The sequence below is a fragment of the Doryrhamphus excisus genome, linkage group LG7 (assembly GCF_037039965.1).
Source record: "Doryrhamphus excisus strain RoL-2023G ecotype Guam linkage group LG7, RoL_Dexc_Guam_v1.1, whole genome shotgun sequence".
Taxonomy (NCBI): domain Eukaryota; kingdom Metazoa; phylum Chordata; class Actinopteri; order Syngnathiformes; family Syngnathidae; genus Doryrhamphus; species Doryrhamphus excisus.
In genome coordinates this window covers 14,164,887-14,187,356 of record NC_136363.1, presented here as the reverse complement: position 1 = coordinate 14,187,356, position 22,470 = coordinate 14,164,887, and the positions used below count along the sequence as shown (strand labels likewise).

The 22,470-nt window shown below is 45.3% G+C and overlaps 1 long non-coding RNA gene across 1 annotated transcript in view; it reads right to left on the bottom strand.

Annotated features, from left to right (window-relative positions):
* Positions 1 to 22,470, bottom strand: part of LOC144899546 (uncharacterized) — a 54,486-nt gene that overhangs the window by 24,182 nt on the left and 7,834 nt on the right. The window contains exons 2-3 of the long non-coding RNA XR_013627741.1: positions 12,833 to 13,060; positions 11,691 to 11,783 (exon numbers count right to left, since the gene is read on the bottom strand). This is a non-coding gene — a long non-coding RNA (uncharacterized LOC144899546). The remainder of the gene's footprint in view (positions 1 to 11,690; positions 11,784 to 12,832; positions 13,061 to 22,470) is intronic.

The window sequence follows — 22,470 nt, the reverse complement described above, 5'->3', positions numbered from 1 at the left end:
GTCGGGTGTCCTCCCAAAACAACCATGGTGATACCAGGCTAATAATACTGTAGACCAGGAACAGGGGCCCCTAACCTTTTTATGAACAACCTCCAGAACACAATGCAGAGGAAAGAAAGGCGGGTTACAATGCCCCACTTTTGTCTTCATTTTTACAACCTCGACATTGCCAGTTGGAGTTGGATGTCTTCTTCTGATCTTTGTGAGCTTGTCGAACAAACGACTGACACATTAACGCCACCATCTGGTCAGAAGCTGCACTTTAACTGAGCATCTCTAGGAACCTCTGCTATAGAATATATCAAAGCTCTCTTTTCTGAGGAAAAGCTAACGGTCAACAACTAAACAACCTCCCATCTGCCAGTCAGGTTTTGGCCCGCATCATAGCACCCAAACTGCTCCTGGTCGTCAATGGCATGGCTATGAACACAACGTAGCATTTCAGTCTGAGTATTGATGGATTTGAGTTTCACATTTGACACAGTTGACCATAATATCAAAAACTGGGCGGGACTCTGCGGTACAGTCCTCCTCACACATGGTGAGTGGAGCTTGGTGGAGAAGACTGCTTCTCGCTGTTAACTATTATTATGTCATTACTTCAGATGTCAGATGTTCTTCCAAACAGATATGCTTATAGGTCAAAGGTCGGGGTGAAATCAACTTCAGTTCTGCTTCCTGCCTTTTCCTCAGTAGCTGTCTCTAGACCAGGGATGTCAAAGCCAAATACGCCGAGGGCCAAAAAATCTTATTTGCTACAAGCCGAGGGCTGGACTGGTTTAATGTTTATTAAAACATATTGAAATTATTGCACATAGCTTATTGAACCAAGACCAAACACAGCGGACATATTATTTCATGATGAAATAAATAAAGCAATATTTCCTTATGGATTTGTCAGAAATTTCAAGTGAAAATATTTTTCAACAGGCAAAAAGAAAAATCCTGAAATGTCCTGTACATTAAATGAACAAAGCAATATTTAGTCAGTAACTTCAAAGGAAACATTTTCAACAGGCAAACAGCAAAAAAGTAAATGTACTTTAAAACCAAAATGTGTTTCTTAATATTAAGATGAATGCATAAATAAGTGGATGCATTATAAACTTCAAATGCATTATTGTGTTATCATCTTACTGATCCCTGCTTTCAAAGAGTCAAATAAGAAAAGGAAATGCAGTTCCAACAAGGTTCCCTTTAGATATGATGAGACTGAATAATGACAGCCTTTATTGGGAGCCCCTATTGGTAATTCATGTCTTCAAGATTGACCTCTTTGCTAGCAGTTTGTGTTGTTTTTGTACATGCAGATCACTTCAGCTGCAATGCTGTGTCCTGTGTATTTGTTTGTAGATCTATCGTTATTTTGTTACAGTCGTATATATTATATGTTACTGAACGGTTGGCAAGCTGTGCCATGTGCATTTTTGGTGTCCGCTGCGAGCGCCATCTACGTCCCCCTTTGTCCCCCTGTCCCACATCTGGTGAGTCTGGATCTGGTCACCCTACCGTGAACATGTACTCTGCCTCCCACCTGGCTTGAAACCCCCTTGTTCTTAACGCCCACCTCACGCTTGGCCATTTTTCAGGAGGGGCTAGATGAAAGTTGATCTCTGTTCTGACTGCTGATGAATAATGAAGCAGCAACTTTGCGGGCTACCATTGCATTGTGGGTAATGCAGTGTTGGTACGTGCAAAACACGAGCAGGCGGCTCAGGGTACGACTACTCCGGTGTGACTGATAACACTCCCAAGCGCTGCGGACTGCTGCTCAGGAGAAGCAGGATGTAAGGGCGGTGCCTCCACCTCGCCTGTCCGAGGAGGAGAACTGATTGTCGGACACACGAGTAGGGCTCGACAATAACGATGTACCGATGGCCCGGGGTAAGTTAAAACAAAATTGGGGCAAGTAAATCCAATCAGTGATATTCCCGTCGGGCAAGTGCACTTTGGCATGCCATACTGCCAAGGGTTTTTTTAAAAGTGGTTCTTGTTGGATGTTGGTAAAACACGGTCTGCGTAATTCCGGTCGTAATTTGCAAACCAATCCTTGGAAATCTTGGAATGGACCAATCAGAATCATTTATTAAGATGGTCCAGCCGTTCTTGTTCGCGATCAACCAATCAGCGATGGTTTGACTAGGAAAACATCCATCATGGCGTCCCTGCCAACATGGTCTAATTCTTCACCAACTTGTGAAGGAAAGCAGCAAAAAGTGATGAACCTAAACAAGTATTTTATTAGCGGCAGCAAATCAAAGGATGGCACAGGTGAGTGAATCACATTGCTGTGACAATTTGAAGTGGTCCCAATGAAACACCACCGATTAGATCCAATACCAGGTGCTGATTTTGCACAAGCTACAAAATCTAGCGCTTCCATTTCTCTGTGTATTTTTCTCACCTTTGCTTCACAAATTATTGTTTGACCATTGAGTATTTTTTCTGGATTAAAAACACTTTACTAGTACACAAATGTGTCTATTCAATAATGTTTCATTGTGGTGCACAACTTATAAATATCACTGCTTACTACGACTACGATATGTAAGGTAGTATGGCATGCCATGTTAACATACGTTTCAGACATTCCTCCAAATACAATGCATCAGTACTATTATCTGATGAATTATTAGCATATTCGGGAAAGTCCAGGCAAGTAGTTCTCATTTTTGTTTTTAATGTAGAGCCCTGAGGAGTGTTGGCAAATAATGAGACACAAACCATCTCTGTAGTAGTGGGAAAAGGTCTCATGTTTATTTAGTACATCATTGAAATAGACCCCATGAGCAATAGCAACGACGTGGGTTACCAGAATTCTTTAGAAAGTCCTTTGGCAGAACATCTTGGAATTTGATCACATCCAAACACATCTTGTGTAACAATCGCTCACGTTGGCCTCCCAAAGTCGTGTACCTCTCTTAAGTTTGATCACCCCAAAGAGAGTGTACAATTTTACAATATATCCACCCCTATTGGGGGCCCCAAACCCCTTGGCGCCTTGGCACGTTACCATTAAAGCCTTTCCATTTTTCAAATAAAGTTCATGGATTAAGTTAATGGGGATGAACTTAGTTATGCATGCTTGCTTTCTCCACCCGCTCCCGTTACCACATTACCCCAAAACTTGGTGCTCCCCTGGTGGCTGTATGTGGCGATACAAGACACCGTCCCTTAGTTTGATTCTGGCCCACTGCTGGACCAACTGGAAAAGCAGCAATAGCTTGGCATGTGGCAGCAACTGAGGGTACATTTGTTGTCTGTTCATGAACTTCTTGGGGCACTTTCAAGCCAGGAAACAGAGATGTTATGCTCCGGGAATGCAACTGACACAACAACGCATCAGCATTACGATTGGTTGGTCCCGGTTGGGACTGGATCTCAAAATCAAAGACTGCCAATTCTAATGCCAATCGTGGCTCCACAGGCCCCACTTTAGCTGACTGCAGATAACTGAGGGGGTTGTTGTCAGTGAAAACCACCAATGCATTTCCTAGCAAATACTCTAGAAATTTTTCAGTCAATGCCCATTTCAATGCCAGGAATTCCAGCTTTCTGGAGTTGTAGTTGGATATATTCCTTTCAGTGGCTTTGAGGCCCTTTTCCATCCTGGTTCTGGGATAGCAGGGCCCCAAGTCCGCCATGACTTCGATTTCAAGGACAAATGGTTTAGTGAAATGTTCAGTGCAATGTCGCATTCAACCGCCTAGGACACCTTTCCCAGGTTTGCCTTTTTTCTTTTTTTTTTTTTTTTTTTTTTTTGTCCCGTCCAGCCATTGGGGCAGATAGTATTGTTGATCTAAATGCCCTTACATGCTAGACAGATTTGCTCTGTGTCAGGAAAGGTGTTGGCTACAACTTCCCTGTACCATGAAATTTTATTCATGGGGTGGACCGGAGCAAGAAGAAGAACAGAAAAGAAGAGGAGAGAAGAGAAAGGTGGGGTCGGGGGGGGGGCAGTAGAGGGAGAGACAAAAACAGCAGCAACAAGAATTCCCAAAACAACAACAGTGACAAACAGAACAGTTAAATGTCAATGATGGCTAAGGGTCACACTGGAGATGATATCAGTGAAATGAAACAGTCCAACTTACCAGTAGCAATAGTAACGATGAAGACATGACCCATGATAGTAAACACAATTGCAACCATATGGTTACAGTAATTAAAATCTCACTGCTTGACATCATTATTACTGTAATAATAGCATACAAATACTATATAAACATCAGGGATAAGATAGTAGATTGTATAGAGAAGCACCCATGTGCTGTGAGTGCCCATATGGAGGTGTGTTGTGTATGTGAATGCGAGTGTGTGAATGTGTAATTGTCACTGAGAATGACAAAAGGAGAGAGACTGCCTTCTACCACCCAGCAAACCCCGCCCTGCGCAGCCAGGTCAAGCCCCCACCGCCAGAGATCCTCCGGCCCCGTGGGTGTGGGCAAAGCCAGGGCCGACTCCCCAAGACCCGCCCCCGAAGCAACTCCCCGAAGAGACCAGCAAGAGGCCATGGAGGAGCAATCCCAACCGGCAACAGGGCGCCAGCAGGCCGGAGGAGAGCCGCACCCCCGAGACCAGCGGGAGACCATACCCCACTAGGGCAGAAGGGCATCGAAGGCCACACACCCGTGGGCACAGGGGTGCCCCCGCCGGCCGGAAGGGAGCCCGTCCACGGCCGGAGGCACCGCCTCCTGCCCCCCACACACCCCCAGGAAGCAGAACCAGGCCCGCCCCAGGCAACCCCAGGCCTGACCACCGACATAGGACCGCCCCGGCCAGGACCGGGCGGTAGAGATGGAACGCCCTACGCCAGACCCCCGCAGAGCCCCCCCCCCGTATATCCATATGGCCATATACCCACATACACACCCACACACACATATACATATATATATATATATATATAATTATAATAAAACTAATCATTATTTATCTAAGTATTTAAAACAATAAATACATAAAATAAACTCAAACACATGCACACCCCATCCACTCAATACACACACATGCAAGCACATGCTGTGGACGTCCCCGGTTTGCCTTTTTTCTTGGTGCCGTCTAATTTCGCTACTTATTTGATCATCTTTTCCGGTGCCTGCCTCGCTGCACCAGAGGCATCTAGTTTTCCGACAGCTGAGAGTAAACACCCCCTCCCACCACCTGGCTGTGTGCTCCCACTTCAGAGCCCTTGGCTCTTAGAAGCTGTTAGATTCACCCTACAGAATCTGGCCATGTGGCCTTCCCTATTACAGCGATGGCAGATGGGTTTGCCGTCTGCTTGGAGACTGAAAGGTTTAGCTAGATGAGGGGTTAGCATCACCCTGAGTAGGTCGTGAAGACTGGTCAATGACATGCTTCATAATAGTATCGAACTGAGCATGCTCTTTGCGAAGGCACTCTTATCTCTGCTATCTCGTCATTAGGGCTAGCAGTAACTGCATTTGCAATTGCCTCAAAACTATTCACTGCCTGGGAATATGCGTCACAAGAGTAAGCACAAGGCCTAACAAGGCCTAACAAGGCCTGACTCTACCTCCCTGTCCACTTGTTTCCAAAGACAAAGAAACAGCTGGTTCTTGAAGGACACAGTGTTTCAGCTCTCTGCGTAACATGTCATCATGCACGTGTTCGATGAATTGCTCACACTCAACAGCTCATCTGAACTTCGAATACCACCAGGAGTTTTACGTATCATGACAGCAATTAAAGATTTCAAAGCATGCTCGTCATGTGAAGATTCCCCCTCCCGCTGAGAATGTTGGAAAAACTGTAACTGTGCTGCTACATAAGACCGGGAGCAACTGGAGTTTTCAGTCAAGATAGCAACAATTTAGAGTAGAGTGAAAATTAACCTCAGACGTGGCACCTCCACCTGAATGGTCAGTAATAAACAGCTAAACTGTTCGGCTATTGACATGTGCTGACGTCAGGACATCGGCGTACCGCTTCAATCCATTGTTCAACAGTTCAGTTCACTTTTGCTCTCGAGGGACATTTACCACGTAGTTGACCTTTACAAAGCCACCTTTAGGTGACCTTTACAATGCCACCTTCAGGTGACCTTTACAATGCTACCTTTAGGTGACCTTTACAATCCCACCTTCAGGTGACCTTTACAATGCCACCTTTATGTGACCTTTACAATGTCACCTACTGAGCTGCCACTTGGGGCCACATGACAGGAAGTAGTGGATGACCCTGGCACGGATCTGGTACCTGCGATTGTCCCTGCAGCTGCTCGCTCATTAGCTGCTTTAAGCTGTTGTAGCTACCTACTGTATATAGTACTACCTACTGTATAGTACTACCTACTGTATATAGTACTACCTACTGTATAGTACTACCTACTGTATAGTACTACCTACTGTATATAGTACTAACTACTGTATACAGTACTACCTACTCTATAGTACTACCTACTGTATATAGTACTACCTACTGTATAGTACTACCTACTGTATAGTACTACCTACTGTATATAGTACTACCTACTGTATAGTGCTACCTACTGTATAGTGCTACCTACTGTATAGTACTACCTACTGTATATAGTACTACCTACTGTATAGTACTACCTACTGTATATAGAACTACCTACCGGATATAGTGATACCTAGTATATATAATACTACCTACTGTGTAGTGTATAGTAATACCTACTGTATATAGACCTACCTACTGTATATAGTACTACATACTGTTTAAAGTAATATCTACTGTATATAGTACTACCTACTTAGTACTACCAAGCTACTGTATATAGTATTACTTTCAGTATATAGTACTACCTACTGTACATAGTATAATGTAAACATATATAGTGCTACCTACTGTATATAGTACATAGTATATAGTTAGTTATAGAGTTGTGGAGTATCTCAAACAGATGATGAGGGTTTTTCAGGTCTTGTGTTGCTTTCTGCCATCAAGTGGTGAAGTCAGAGACAGCAGCCTTGGCTAGCAGGTAGCTGCTATCCTGTTCATGTTTATGTTAGCTATGGCGTCTCCAAGCATCTTTGACCTTTGACACTTGGTTCACTTGGTTCTTCCTTCTGCCGCTTTGTACGCCATGAGATAGTTTTCGCCTGGTTTGTTATAAGCAGTCACATTTTGCTCTGACGGCGGTAGAAATCTGTTAGTTGGCTTTAGACCGGTGCGGCAAGTCTACCACAAGAGTCTTTCCAGAGTCTTGGGAAAGAACCAGGATCGTTGCGGTTGGACGTGAGTTTTATCACCCTTTCCTTTGGAGGGAATTGTGGACGTCTTACCACTGGATTCCACCGGGAGCGTTTCATGATGTCCCGTCCTGCCGATATCAGCTTTCACAGGGAGACTTTGTTTGGATGGCTCCTCTGGACATGTTGAGAGTTGTAGTCTCAGGCTCATCAGAACAATCAACAAAAATGGTTCAAAAAGTCTTGTTTCACTTCACAGACAAGGAATTGCAAACGTGGTAGACGTGTGTAGACGTCTATGTGAGGAAATTGGACACAGCACATAAAGTGTCTGCAGCCATCAAACCAGAAAGCCACCCGGAAGGTCTTCCCGTGGGAGGAGGTTTTTGGTAATGGTAATGGTTTTATTTCATTTCAACATGCATCAGATTACAATTGAGTGCATCCCATAATCAGTTCCCAGTTCCACATCTCCAAAAGGAGTGGGAAGAAGCAAAGCTTATGAAATCCTTCCCCTCCATCTGGTACTTTTACAATCAGTAACTGTTACATTTGTTCACTTCCTGCTTTCCATAACACAGTTTAAGGTTTTTGTTTTGTTTTGTTTTTTTTGTCCCGTACCGGAGTACGAGGTGATATGAGCATACAATGACATTATGTGTACTATAGTAACTGTCCTGTTTTTCATTGTTTAGCTACTAGCATGCCAGACTGGTTGGTCTGGAGGTGCTCACCAGTCCTTACTGGCAGCATGCAGCCACTAGAGGACCTCATTCTCCACAACAAGGTCAGGTTTACTGCTGCTACTCCAGTCCAATACCAGAACTAGACTGGGAGTCAACAGCAAATGGTGAAGCTACCTGAAATAAAAGAATCATATACGTCCACATATGATGAACCACCTGAGGTGATGTAAGGTAGCCTGGTCCAGACCGTAGTACAGTACGTACCGGTCCAATCGTGAACGGTCCTAGCAACAAAAACAATACATCATACCAATACATAATAGCATGTGTGGAGTATAAATCTATCCCCCCGAGAGCCATCTTTCTACGCCCTTTATGGGCATTATTTATTTTCCCAGCGTTACAAATTAGTAGGAAGTACAATAAAAACTTTGTTTATAAAGGGCTTTGACTGCATAAAGTATGAAAATATGCAACACAAGTGCCTGACCGAGTTAAAAGCAAACTTCTCGACAAAATAGCACCATTCTCCACAGGAAGGATGGAGGTCGCCTGATGGCAGACAGGCCACTGTCCTTTGTAGGGGCAGGCTTTATGAAATTAATAGGCCGCATGTTGCGTTTGATCGGGGCTGCAAAGCAAGGCACCATGGAGCCCAGGAACATTGCAAGTGGCAGGATTTGATCAGATCGAATTACATCCCAGACGTCCGTGTTCATCATGTCTTTGGCACCAGTTTTTCATGAAAGTAGAAGTAACCCGAAATGTTCACTTCCCTTCCGTTCTTCAGTTCTATGCATTTTCAATCCTTTGACTTCATGTTTTTTTCAGACTGTGCTTGCAAAGAACTACAGAGATCAGTGTGGAGCAGCTTGCAGCATGCGGTGTATTAATAACACGACAAGACGCGGGCCATATTGTACGATAACTGTTGGACCTTTTCCACGTTGAGCGAAAAATAGGCTTACGCTAACCTTCAGGACCAGACTCAGCCGCCCTGAAAGACAAACATCACTCTTTTCAGGACAACAATGGGCCAGAGAACCCTAACCCTAAAGGGAGGAGGGGGGCCATCTCAGACAGACAGGGGGGGTTCCTTATTAAAATCTAAAAGGCAGGAGGGCCCAACATGACTTGTTTTTCATGGGGCCCAGAAATGCCCCCACTATTGACTGTATGACATGATAGGGAAACCTTCATTGAAATAAAAACATATTTGACTGACGTAGTATATCAATGGTAGTAGTAGTATATCAGTAGTATATCAATGGTGAAACCTCCAGAGGATGTGAGAGTACATTGGTGGAGCTCTAGCAGGACTTCCAGGGAACACGGACTAGAACTATCCATGTGTTAGTCCCACCTCGCCATTGGGCGTGAACCGACAGCCAAATGTCTTCTACGACAACCTCAACCATCCATCAGTTGACATCCAGTCAATAAACTGATAAATAAACTGTTGAGAAACTGATATCTATTCATTTATATTGATTTATTTAATTTATATTGATTTATTTAATTTATATTGATTTATTTAATTTATATTGATTTATTTCATTTATATTGATTTTTTTCATTTGTATTGATTTTATTTACCATACAGACTGAACTGGGAAGTGAAACAAACTGCAACAAAATGGAGAGCAGTGAAGCACGCAAGGTATTCAACAAACTTATACATGTCGGCAGGTCAGGTCCCCCCCATTTGAGAAGCAATGGGCTTGGGTAAGTCTGTACTCCACCCAACCACCCATGCACCCATTCATCCTCCCACCCACCCAAGTCCACCCATCCTCCCACCCACTGACCCATCCACTCATCCACCCATCCAAAATCCATCCACCCACGCATCCACCCATCCTCCCACCCATCCATCCACCCACGCATCCACCCACCCATCCTCCCACTCATCCATCCATCCACCCATCTATCCACCCACCCATCCATCCATCCACCCACGCATCCACCCACGCATCCACCCACACATCCATCCACCCATCCATCCATCCATGCATCCACCCCCCCATCCTCCCACTCATCCATCCACCCACCCATCCTTCCATCCATTCATCCATCCACCCACGCATCCACCCACCCATCCATCCACCCATCCATCCACCCATGCATCCACCCCCCCATCCTCCCACTCATCCATCCACCCACCCATCCTTCCATCCATTCATCCATCCACCCACGCATCCACCCATGCATCCACCCATCCATCCACCCATGCATCCACCCCCCCATCCTCCCACTCATCCATCCACCCACCCACCCACCCATCCATTCATCCATCCATCCATCCACCCACCCATCCTCCCACTCATCCATCTATCCACCCATCTATCCACCCACCCATCCATCCACCCACACATCCACCCACGCATCCACCCACCCATCCATCCACCCACGCATCCACCCCCATCCTCCCACCCATCTATCAACCCACCCATCCATCCATCCACCCACGCATCCACCCACGCATCCACCCACCCATCTATCCACCCACGCATCCATCCCCCATCCTCCCACCCATCTATCAACCCACCCATCCATCCATCCACCCACCCACCCACCCATCCATTCATCCATCCACCCACGCATCCACCCATGCATCCACCCACCCATCCATCCACCCACACATCCACCCCCCATCCTCCCACTCATCCATCCACCCCCCCATCCTCCCACTCATCCATCCATCCACCCACCCATCCATCCACCCACCCACCCACCCACCCATCCTCCCAGTCACCCACCAGGAAGTACATATATAGATGATTAGATGGAAGGCGGGTAGACATCAAGGAAAGCACCCCCATTGTGTCACAGGAAAGAAGCTGAACTGGATGGCTACACACTCCTGTTTTTCAAGTTCAAATGAACACACCAACATTTTTATATTAGCGCTGTGTTACACAATGTTCTTGCATGGAGGACAGGGCTGGGCAAACACATCCAGCCTGCCACTTGCTTCCAAACTACGTAACATCTTGTGTTTGCCATACAAGCTGTCTGGTCACATTGAAGCCGAAACCACCTTGTGATGGATGAAGGAGCTTTTTACGTGTCAGCATGCGGCCAGACAACACAAACACAAGTCAACACACGAGTGGACATACACTCTGTCTGTTCAGAAGAGGAGGGACATTCACATCCGTGTTTCATCCTTCATAGTTCATATTTATATCACATTTCATGCAATATTTACTTGGATTATTTGATTTTAAAGTGGCCCTGAAAAAATGACCAAAAAAGCACATCAAGAAGATTAGACTTTTCACTTTACAGCTTACACCTAAAATAAGACAAGTCATTCCAGGTGGACTATTTTTAATTTCTATAAATATGCAATTCTCACGACCAGTCCAGGCCTTTCGCCCCGAAGACAGCTGGGATAGGCTCCAGCACCCCAATCCTCATCCAAATCTTAAGAACAGATGAAAAATGTCAAGCATGTACATCATAATGACCAAATGTTGGATCATAAGGAGGTTGGAAAGTAGAGCTGAAAAAACTGAAAAACATGAGCAGTCTGGACATGTTCAAGATAGGGGTCAATCTTTTCCATGAAGAAATGAAAGTCAGAAAGGTAAGTGGTTTCAGCCACGCCCACTAGGATGTTCACTGAAACCTCTTGATGGCTCCACATGAAACAATCAAACGTGAACGCCCTGGTGAAACATGTAACCGTTCATGAAACAATTAAGACGTGGTTAGAAATGTTGCTTGACCAGATTCTCCTTTCTAAGGAAACGCTACCTGAACATTAACGCCAATTAGCCGCTGAGGACAATAAATAGTCATTCAATAATTGAGTTCTTACCTGCATGAAGGCGTGGCAAGAGTTGATCTCAGGCTATTCATGAAGGCGGCGTGTAACGCTAAGACCGGGGGACCGAAGGCGCGTCACTCCCATCTGGAATCCATCAACAGACGTCATTCAGTGTCGTAAGGCTGTTCTTCATCTTGAATTCCAATATAAAGGTGCGTGTTTGAAAGTGTATTGTGCGTCATCGTGGACACCGAGGCATGGTACTTTTGGACTTATGTGGACTTTGTCTCCATGAGGCTTGTAGAATAAAGATTAGAAGACAGATTAAACTGGATGTACTTTGAGATGATTTGCAGCCATCTTTGTTCAACTTGAGCCTGGTTCACTATGGTTTTATGTGGAAGCACTAACCATCCATGAAAATGTCCTTTCATGGATTTCAGAAGGAACATTTTTCTTGACCAGAAATTCCAGTGGAGACAGCCAGCTCAGTCCTGGAGACCAAAGGGTTTCAGTGACACACAATGATGTAACATCACACTGGTAGAGCAAAACATGAACAGGAGGAGAGAGATGTCAGTCATCCTGAGCTCTGACCAACAGGACACCGTACCCTGATGGACGCCACTTTCTATATGCCATTCAGTGTTCCTTCTCCCTGTCTTTTAGGTAAGTCATCAAACACTCCACAAGATGTGGAATATCAAACTATATACTGAGACTCCAGAACTACATACTGATATCTGACTCCATGCTGATATAGGAATACATACTGATATAGGAATATATAGGAATACATGCTGATATAGGAATACATAGGAATACATACTGATATAGGAATATATAGGAATACATACTGATATAGGAATATATAGGAATACATGCTGATATAGGAATATATAGGAATACATACTGATATAGGAATATATAGGAATACATGCTGATATAGGAATATATAGGAATACATACTGATATAGGAATATATAGGAATACATGCTGATATAGGAATATATAGAAATACATGCTGATATAGGAATATATAGGAATACATACTGATATAGGAATATATAGGAATACATGCTGATATAGGAATATATAGGAATACATACTGATATAGGAATATATAGGAATACATGCTGATATAGGAATATATAGGAATACATACTGATATAGGAATATATAGGAACACATACTTGTCACGATCAGGCTTCTCCCCTTCATGACAGCTTAGTTTTCCTCTGTTCCTCGTCCGTGCCCTTATTTTGTATTCACTTCCTCTGTTGCTCTGTTCTGTTTTCCATTCCTTTCAATTATCTCCAACACCTGTTTTCTATTTTCTGTTGCCTATTCAGTTCAGGTGTGCGCTTCCCTTTGTTGTCGGTTCATTGCCATTGCTGAGTTGGTCATGCTGTTGCGTCGTTCTGCAACATAGCGAAAATAAATATATTTTTTCCTGCATTTGGGTCCTTATCTCTGCACCCTGGGGTCGAACCGTAAAACTCACAAGCCGCAACGTGACAATACTGAGATAGGAATATATAGGAATACATACTGATATAGGAATATATACTGACATGGGAATATATAAGAATACATACTGATATAAGAATATATACTGAAATAGGAATATATAGGAATACATACTGACATAGGAATATATAGGAATACATACTGATATAGGAATATATACTGACATGGGAATATATAGGAATACATACAGATATAAGAATATATACTGACATAGGAATATACAGGAATACATACTGATATAGGAATATATAGGAATATATACTGATATAGGAATATATAGGAATACATACTGATGTAGGAATATATAGGAATACATACTGATATAGGAATATATAGGAATACATACTGATATAGGAATATATAGGAATACATACTGATATAGGAATATATAGGAATACATACTGATATAGGAATATATAGGAATACATACTGATATAGGAATACATTCCTTTACAACAGGAAGAGTGTGCAAGCAAAGACTCCAGATGACATGGATGGAGCAGTTGATGTAACAGGAGATGGAGCAGGTCATGTAACAGGAGATGGAGCGACCCAGCAAAGCAGGTTGTTTCTTTGGATGACCAGCAGCTTTGGGTTGGGTTGAGTCCAGGCACATTGGGGCACCATATTGTTATTCATGTTTTTGATGATGTCGTGAAACTTTTTGTGGCCTGCGATATGTCCTCCAGTTGGAACCCCAGATAGTCAGAAGTGATCAGTCTTTGAGATGAACTGTTATTAACTTGACATTTATTTCCTGTTCCACCTGTCTGTCATCAATCACTGACGTCCTGGGGAAGTGTGTTGGTTAGTGATGAAGATGCCAAATAACGGCTAAATGGTAATGCTTAGCTACGTTGATGGGCTTGAATACCTGTATGTTTTTTCTGTCATCAAGCAAACATTAAAAATATCTCATCTAACTTGATCATTATTACGCTTCAACTGTGGCCGTTATTTTATGGAAACATGTATCCACCACTGAAACATCTAAGTCCATCCATCCATCCATCCATTTGCCTCCACTTATCCGGGTCCAGGTCACAGGGGCAGCAGTCTCAGTAGGGAAGCCCAGACTTCCCGGTCCCCGGTCACCTCCTCCAGCTCCATCGGGAGGACACCAAGGCGTTCCCAGGCCAGCTGTGAGACATAATCCCTTCAGCGTGTCCAAGGTCTGTCACAGGGCCTTTTCCTGGGTGGGCATGCCCGGAACACCTCACCAGGGAGGCATCCAGACTAGATGCCAGAGCCACCTCAACTGGCCCCTCTCCATGTGAAGGAGAAGAGGCCTTCTCTGAGCCCCTCCCAGATGACTGAGCTCCTCACCCTATCTCTTAGGGTGAGTCCAGCTACCCTACGGAGGAAACTCATTTCAGCCGCTAGTATCCACCATCTCAATCATTCTTTCCGTCTGTTGACCTCACGGTCCCACCTTCCCTCACTCATGAACAAGACCCCGAGATACTTAAACTCCTCCACCTGGAGCAGGACCTCATTCCCAACCCGGAGGGCGCACGCCACGCTTTTCCAAACTGAGAACAATGATCATCTGCAAATAGCAGAGATGAGATCCTAAGGCCCCGGAACCGGACTCCCTCAACGCATTGGCTGTGCCTAAAACTCTGTCCATGAAAATTGTCAACAGAATGGGTGACAAAGGGCAACCTTGGCAGAGGCCAACGTTCACCGGAAACAGGCTGGACTTACTGCTGGCAATGCCAACCAAGCTCCTCCCCCGTTTGTGCAAGGACCGGATGGCACGTTGTAGCGTGGCACCAATCCTGTACTCCCAGAGCACCCCCAAAAGGGTGCCGCGGGGGACACGGTCGAATCCCTTTTCCACAGCACATGTGAAGTGGCTAATGCTAGCAGGCCTTAATGTATGGTGAATAGCATTAAGCAGGCTAATGTCAAATGTGTTACTGATATTATTGTACTAAAGATATGTGAAAAGTATACATTGGCTGTGGACATTGTCACTAGATTGACATGAGAAGACAAAGTCTTAACATCACAAATGCTACTGTATGGTAATGGTAATGGTAATGGTAATGGTTTTATTTCATTTGAACATGCATCAGATTACAATTGAGTGCATCCCATAATCAGTTCCCAGTTCCACATGTCCAAAAGGAGTAGGAAGAAACAAAGCTTATTAAATCCTACCCCTCCATCTGGTACTTTTACAATCACTAACTGTTACATTTGTTCACTTCCTGTCAATATAGTGATATATATAGAACATCATGACTGGTTCAAGACTCTTCATCCTTGTATTTAGCAAACATCAACTGCTTGCATTGTTTCTTGAATTGGCTCATTGTTGTGCATTGTTTGATTTCCTTACTCAATCCATTCCATAGTTTGATTCCACATACTGAAATGCTATGGCTAGCATAACGTAGTCCTAGCATAGAAGTGTTTCAAATGTACTTCTTCCCTGAGATCATATTTCTCCTCTCTTGTAGAGAAGTATTGGATGACATTTTTAGCTAATTGGTTATTTTTAGCCTTATGCATTATTTTAGCTGTTTGAAGATGAACTATATCAGCAAGTTGAAGTATTTGTCATTTTACAAATAAGGAGTTAGTATGTTCTCTGTAGGCGGCATTATGAATTATCCTTACTGACCTTTTTTGCAGTACATTTAGCCATTGAAGATTGCTTTTATAGTTATTAGCCCATATTTCCACACAATAAGTAAGATATGGTAGAACCAGAGAGCAATCCACCCACCCAATATTGAAATATTTCCGGCCACTTTATGTTGTATATTTGTAATATGAGGTTTCCAGCTCATATTTTCATCTATTGTGACCCCCAGAAATGTATTTTCCTTCACCCTTTCAATGTCTACACCGTCTATTTGTATTTGTTGGTACGTGTGCTTTCTGCTGTTACCAAACAGCATGATTTTAGTTTTACTTAGGTTCAAGGACAATCTATTATCATAAAACCATCTTTTTAGTGTGACCATTTCAAAGGACATGTAGACCGGTTGGGCAAACTACCATGCACCCTCTGTCAAGTTCAAACTCCTGTGACACTTGTAAAAACACTTAAATACAGAAATACAGAAGAAACAGACAACAATATTCAAAGTTTCTCGCAGCGAGGAGAGTGAAACAACATACCCAGTGACATGCCGCTCCACTCTGAATATGCAGTTCACACTCCTCTCTTTTTATTCTCTTTCGGGGGTCCCTACTACATGGTCGTGCAACTCTAAGGGGAGGGGGAGAAGGCAGTTGCACGAGCTGTATTTGTTTGTCTATGTGTGTGTGTGTGTATGTGAGAGCAACTACTTTTAATGTTTTATGAGTTCTTTATCTTGACACATTCTTGCAGGATTAACATGAGCATCTGCAGAGTCGCTGTTGGTGCATCCAGGCACCTCCAGGACCTGGGGGTCACTGGGGGGTCTCTGATCAGGGTCACGGGAACATTCCTTCTTCAGCACATTCGAACACTCTCTCTATTATCTAAGAAAATGGATATAAGGGTGATAACTAACAAATTAATACCTGTATCTACATTTTATTCTAACACCCTCCAGCACCCTTGTGAGGGTGTAGAGCTGGTCCAGTGTTTCGCGACCAGGACACAAACCGCATTGGACCTCTTGTATCAAAGGTTTCGACCAACGGTCGTACCCTTCTCTCCAGCACCATGGAATAGACTTTCCCAGGAAGGCTGAGGTGTGTGATCCCTCTATAGTTGGAGCACATCCTGCGGTCACCCTTCTTAAAGAGAAGAGCGGGGCAACCACCCCGGCCTGCCAATCCAAAGGTACTGTTCTTGACTTCCACGTAATGTTGAAGAGACGTGTCAGCCAAGATAGTCCCTTAACATCCGGAGCTTTTTGGAATTCCGGGCGCAACTCGTCCACCCCCAGAGCTTTGCCACTGAGGAGCATTTTGACCACCCCAGATACCTCAGCCTCGGTGATGGAACTGCCCGCGTGTCCTCAGACTCTGCTTCCTCTATGGAAGGTATGTTAGTGGGATTGAGAAGGGCCTCAAAGAATTCCTTCCACCATCCAACTACATCCTCAGTCTAGGTCAGCAGGTCCCCGTCCCCACTGTAAACCGCGTGGACCGGGCACTGCTTCCCTTTTCTGAGGCTCCGGACGGTTTGCCAGAACATCTTCGAGGCCGACCGAAAGTTGTGCTCCACTGACTCACCAAATTCCTCCCACACCTGAAGTTTTACCTCGACAACTGCCAAAGCCACGTGCCACTCGGACTGACGGCACCTGTCAGCTGTTTCAGGATTCCCACAAGCCAGAAGCCATCCATGCTTGATAGGACTCCTTCTTCAGCTTGACCTCTGGTGTCCACCATCGGGTGACTGGCACCGACCACCTTGTGGCAACAGCAACAGTTCCCTCAACCCCCCCTCGGCTCACCAATTGTCAACATCAACAGCTGCTCTTCCTCCATAGCCCCTTTACCTCAAGGTGTTCCCCAAGGTTTGGTGTTGGCCCTCTTCTCTTCATCCTCTACATCCTCCCACTTGACAATATCATCTGTTGTCATGGCCTCAGTTTCCACAGCTACGCCAATGATATTCAGTTGTACATCTCCAATATCTACTCCACCCTTGCCAACCGTTTAACCAACATCAAAACTTGGATGGAACACACTTCCTTAAACTCAACAGTGACAAAAGATGACTACACCATTATCATCATTGGCCCCAAAAACATCACAACATCCACCCATAACTTCTGTCTCCAACTGGATAGCGCCACCCTCATTCCTTCTTCTGTCATCCCTAACCTTGGCCTCCTCCTCGACCCTACTCTAAAGTAGTATAATAGACCCTATTGAACCCCACGTCAAACAATTAACCTGGACTGCATTTTTTCCCACCTGTATTGTCTAACTTTTTATACCCGACTTTTTATACCTTGTTTTTAGCTCTGAATGAATGACCTTTCAGAATCGCATCACCTTGGATGGACTGCTGGCGCATCAGCAGGGAGTATGCTCCATGTTTGGCGACCAATGTTGCACGTTCATCACCAACAATACAGATTGTATTGTTATTAATATATTATACGTATATATAGATTATTATAGTGTTAGTTATCACCCGTATATCCGTTTGCTTAGACAATAGAAAGAGTGTTTGAGTGTTTTGAAGCAGGAATGTTCCGTAACCCTAATCAGCGCCACAGGTCTTGGAGGTGCCTGGGAACGCCAGCAGTGACCTTGCAGATGTTCTTGCTCATCATGCAAAAATGTGCCAAGAACACATGCACAAAAAAAGTAATTACTCTCACATACACACACACAGACACACACACATAGATGAACAAGTACAGCTCGTGCAACTGCTTGCTCCCCCCCTTAGAGTTGCACGACCATGTAGTAGGGACCTCCAAAAAAATAAAAAGAGAGGAGCGTGAACTGCATATTCAGAGTGGAGCTGCATGTCACCGGGTATGTTGTTTCACTCTCCTTGCTGCAAGTAACTTTGAATTTAGTTGTCTGTCTGTAATCAAGTGTTTTTACAAGTGTCACAGGAGTTTGAACCTGACAGGTGCTTAGGCGACCTGGTCTTTGGCGGCCAAATCTGGTTCTTCGGACATAATAATAAATAATAATAATAAATTTTATTTGTGTAGCGCTTTTCAGAGTACTCAAAGACGCTTTACAGTAGAGAAAAAAGATGAAAATAGAGTTGAGTAAAAACAGAGTAAACGATGCATTAAAATACAATATCCATACATTCATTCACAGCTAAGACAAGGCTAAAAACGGGGCGCAGAAGTCAGGTATAAAAAGTTATACATTAAAAACGGATTTAAACAGGTGGGTTTTGAGTTGTTTTTTGAAGGTGGGAAGGTCGGGGCAAGCACGGAGTGAATGGGGCAAAGAGTTCCAGAAGGTGGGGGCAGCGATGGAAAATGCTCTGTCTCCCCAGGTTCGAAGCTTGGTCTTACAGGCGAGTGCCAGGAGGTTGGAGTCTGAGGAGCAAATGGGATGTGGGGGATTGTGTGGTGGTGAGGAGGCGAGCAGCTGAGTTCTGAATATATTGTAGTTTGTTGAGGGTTTTGGATGGTGTACTGTAAAGAATACTGTTGCAGTAGTCGATTCTGGATGTGATAAACGCGTGGATCAGGAATTCAGTGGCAAAGAATGAAAGTGATGGAGCCGGGCTATGTTCTTAAGATGAAAAAATGCTATCCAGTTTAATTGTTTGACGCGGGGTTCAAATGAAAGAGTAGGGTCCAGGAGGATGCAGAGGTTGCGGATGAGTGTGGCGCTGTCCAGTTGGAGACAGAAGTTATGGGTGGATGTTGTGATGTTTTGGGGGCCAATGATGATAATATCTGTATATCTATTGTGTTTTGATGTCAGTTAAGCAGTTGGTGAGGGTGGAGTTGATGGAGGTGGTGGAGATGTAAAGCTGAATGTGCTGTGTTTGGGACGGAAGCCGGACTGGAAGAATTCAAACAGGCTGTTGGAGTTGAGGTGAGTTTGTAGTTGAGCAGCTATGACACACGATTTTGGACAGGAAGGGGAGGTTGGATATGGGACGGAAATTGCGACTGAATATACCATAACCACAGTTTTGAGGTGAGAGAGGGCCACTAATGAAGATGGACTTGCCAGTTTTACAAAGGAATTGAAAGAGATTATGAAACTGTACTTTGGTGATTTCAGACTGACGGCGGAAAGCATCGACGCAACCTACATGATGCAACCTACATGACGCAACCTACATGTACGATTATTCTACGGATTGAAGGGGGGAGAGATCGCTCAACAATGTCAACAAGCTTTGTGTGGATGAGGGGGACAGTGGCTCCGGGAAAACAGGATGTTATGGCGTTGAAGAACTGAATGTTCCTCGTTATGGAGTCCCCAATGATGAGGGTGGTCAGGGAAAAAGTGGGCGGGGTGGTGCCAAAGAAACCTGGACAGATGATAGGGGCAGGATCACATGGGTTGGCAGCGTCACATGGGTTGGCAGCGTCACATGGGTTGGCGGCGTCACATGGGTTGGCGGCGACAGGGCAGCTGAAGTGGTAGAAGTTAAAGAAGCAAGATGGCGCCGTGGTGCAGGGGTGAAATTCACAACGGAGAGGCGAAGAGAGCCTTGGGGCCACGATGGCAGTTTAGCTGGAGTGGAGGTCGCCAAGGACTTGCTGCACCAGCAGGATGGCAGTGGTGACAGGAGCTGCCGGAGGGAGAGCTGGGGGAACATCCGCCTGAGCATGGATGACATCATGGAATGGCAGAGATGGACTATCCGTTGAGGCAGCGGGGGAGGCTGGATGAGTGGTTGATTCGGACCGTGGAGATGGGAGACGGAAGGTGATGGTGTTCATTAAGAGCTCAGCCTCGCGGCCTGCACATGGTAAAAATGCGCTCCTCCAACTCATGGATTTTTCCCAGGAGGATCGAGCAGTCGGGGCAGCCGGAAGTAGAGCTGAGTGGGCCATGGTGGGTAAGGTTGCTGAAAAACAGGCAGACGGCCAGTACAAGGCTGAAAGTGCACAAATCTGCTTACGACAGGCAGCAGTGGAGTAGTAGCGTGGTGGTTAGCCAAGACAGGGACTTACACGAGGGGGCTCCAATGGAGCCCACTGTGTAGATACGGCGTTGTGTTAGCAACTAAGAGTAACTACAGTGCAGGATAGGAAGGAGTGAGACTTACAGACAAGGGCCCAGAAAGGGGCCCAACTGAGAGTACACTTCTGAGATCCACAGAAATTCAGGGCATGGAATGTCACTTCTCTGGTGGTGAAATAGCCTGAACTTTTGAGGTTGAGACATTCCGACTAGATATCCCAATAACCCACAGTTTGGGTTCCGGAACCCAACTCCTCTAGAGGGGCTGGACCTTGTTCTACTCTGGAGTTGCTCCAGGGGAGAGGCGGCGAGGCTTGGTGCCTCTGTGTTGGAGTCATCCCCGGTGAATGACAGGGTCATTTCCTTACGCCTTCAGGCTGGGGAAAGGGTCCTGACTGTTGTTTGTGCGTACACGCCAAACGGCAGCTCAGAGTACTCTGCCTTCTTCGAGTTCTTGGAGGGGCGTGCTGGAGAGCACCCCAGCTGGTGACTCCGTCGTTCTACTTGGAGACTTCAACGCCCATGTGGGCAATGACGGTGTGCTGGAGGGGCGTGATTGGGAGGAACGGCTTCCCTGATCTGAACCTGTATGGTGTGTGATGTTACTGGGCTTCTGTGCGAGCCACAGTTTGTCCGTAACTAACACCAAGTTCAAACATAGGGATCCATAAGTGCACTTGGCACCAGGACACCCTAGGCTGCAGGTCTATGATCGACTTTGTAGTCGTATCATCACACCTGCGTCCGCATGTTCTGGACACACGGGTGAAGAGAGGGGCTGAGCTGTCAACTGATCACCAGTTGAAAGTGGTGATGAGCTGGATTAGATGGTGGGGGAGGGGGGGGTGCTGGACAGACAGGCTGTATGGGTGTGCTGGGAATGTCTGGCAGAGTCTCCCTTTCATCGAGTCTTCAACTCTCACCTCCGGCAGACCTTCTCCTGCATCCTCGGGGGAGGACCAGGATAGTCTGAATGGGCCATGTTCCATGCCTCCATTGCTGTGGCAGCTGATCGGAGCTGCGGCCGCATGGTGGTCGGTGCCAGTCCTGGCGGCAGGCCCTGAACCCAATGGTGGACACCAGAGGTCTGGGCCACTGTCAAGCTGAAGAAGGAGTCCTATCGAGAATAGATGGCTTGTGGGACTCCTGAAGCAGCTGACAGGTACCATCAGGCCAAGGAGAACGCGGCTTTTGCGGTTGTCGAGGCAAAACCTCGGGTGTGGGAGGACTTTCGGTCAGCCTCGAAGATGTTCTGGCAAACCATCCGGCGCCTCAGAAAAGGGAAGTAATCCGTCCACACTGTTTACAGTGGAAGGAATACTTTGAGACCCTTCTCAATCCCACTGACATACCTTCCATAGAGGAAGCAGAGTCTGAGGACACATACGTGGACAGTGCCATCACCGTGGCTGAGGTATCTGGGGTGGTTAAAACGCTCCTCAGTGGCAAAGCTCCGGGGGTGGACAAGTGCCGCCCAGAATTCCTCAATGCTCTGGATGTTGAGAGACTGTCTTTGCTGGCACGTCTCTTCATCATATCGTAACAATAGTAACAATGAAGACATGAACCGTTATAGTAAACACAATTACAGCCATACAGTTACAGTAATTAAAATCTCACTGCTTGACATCATTATTACTGTAATAATAGCATACCAATAGCATATAGATATCAGGGATAAGATGGTAGATTGTGTAGAGAAGCACCCATGTGC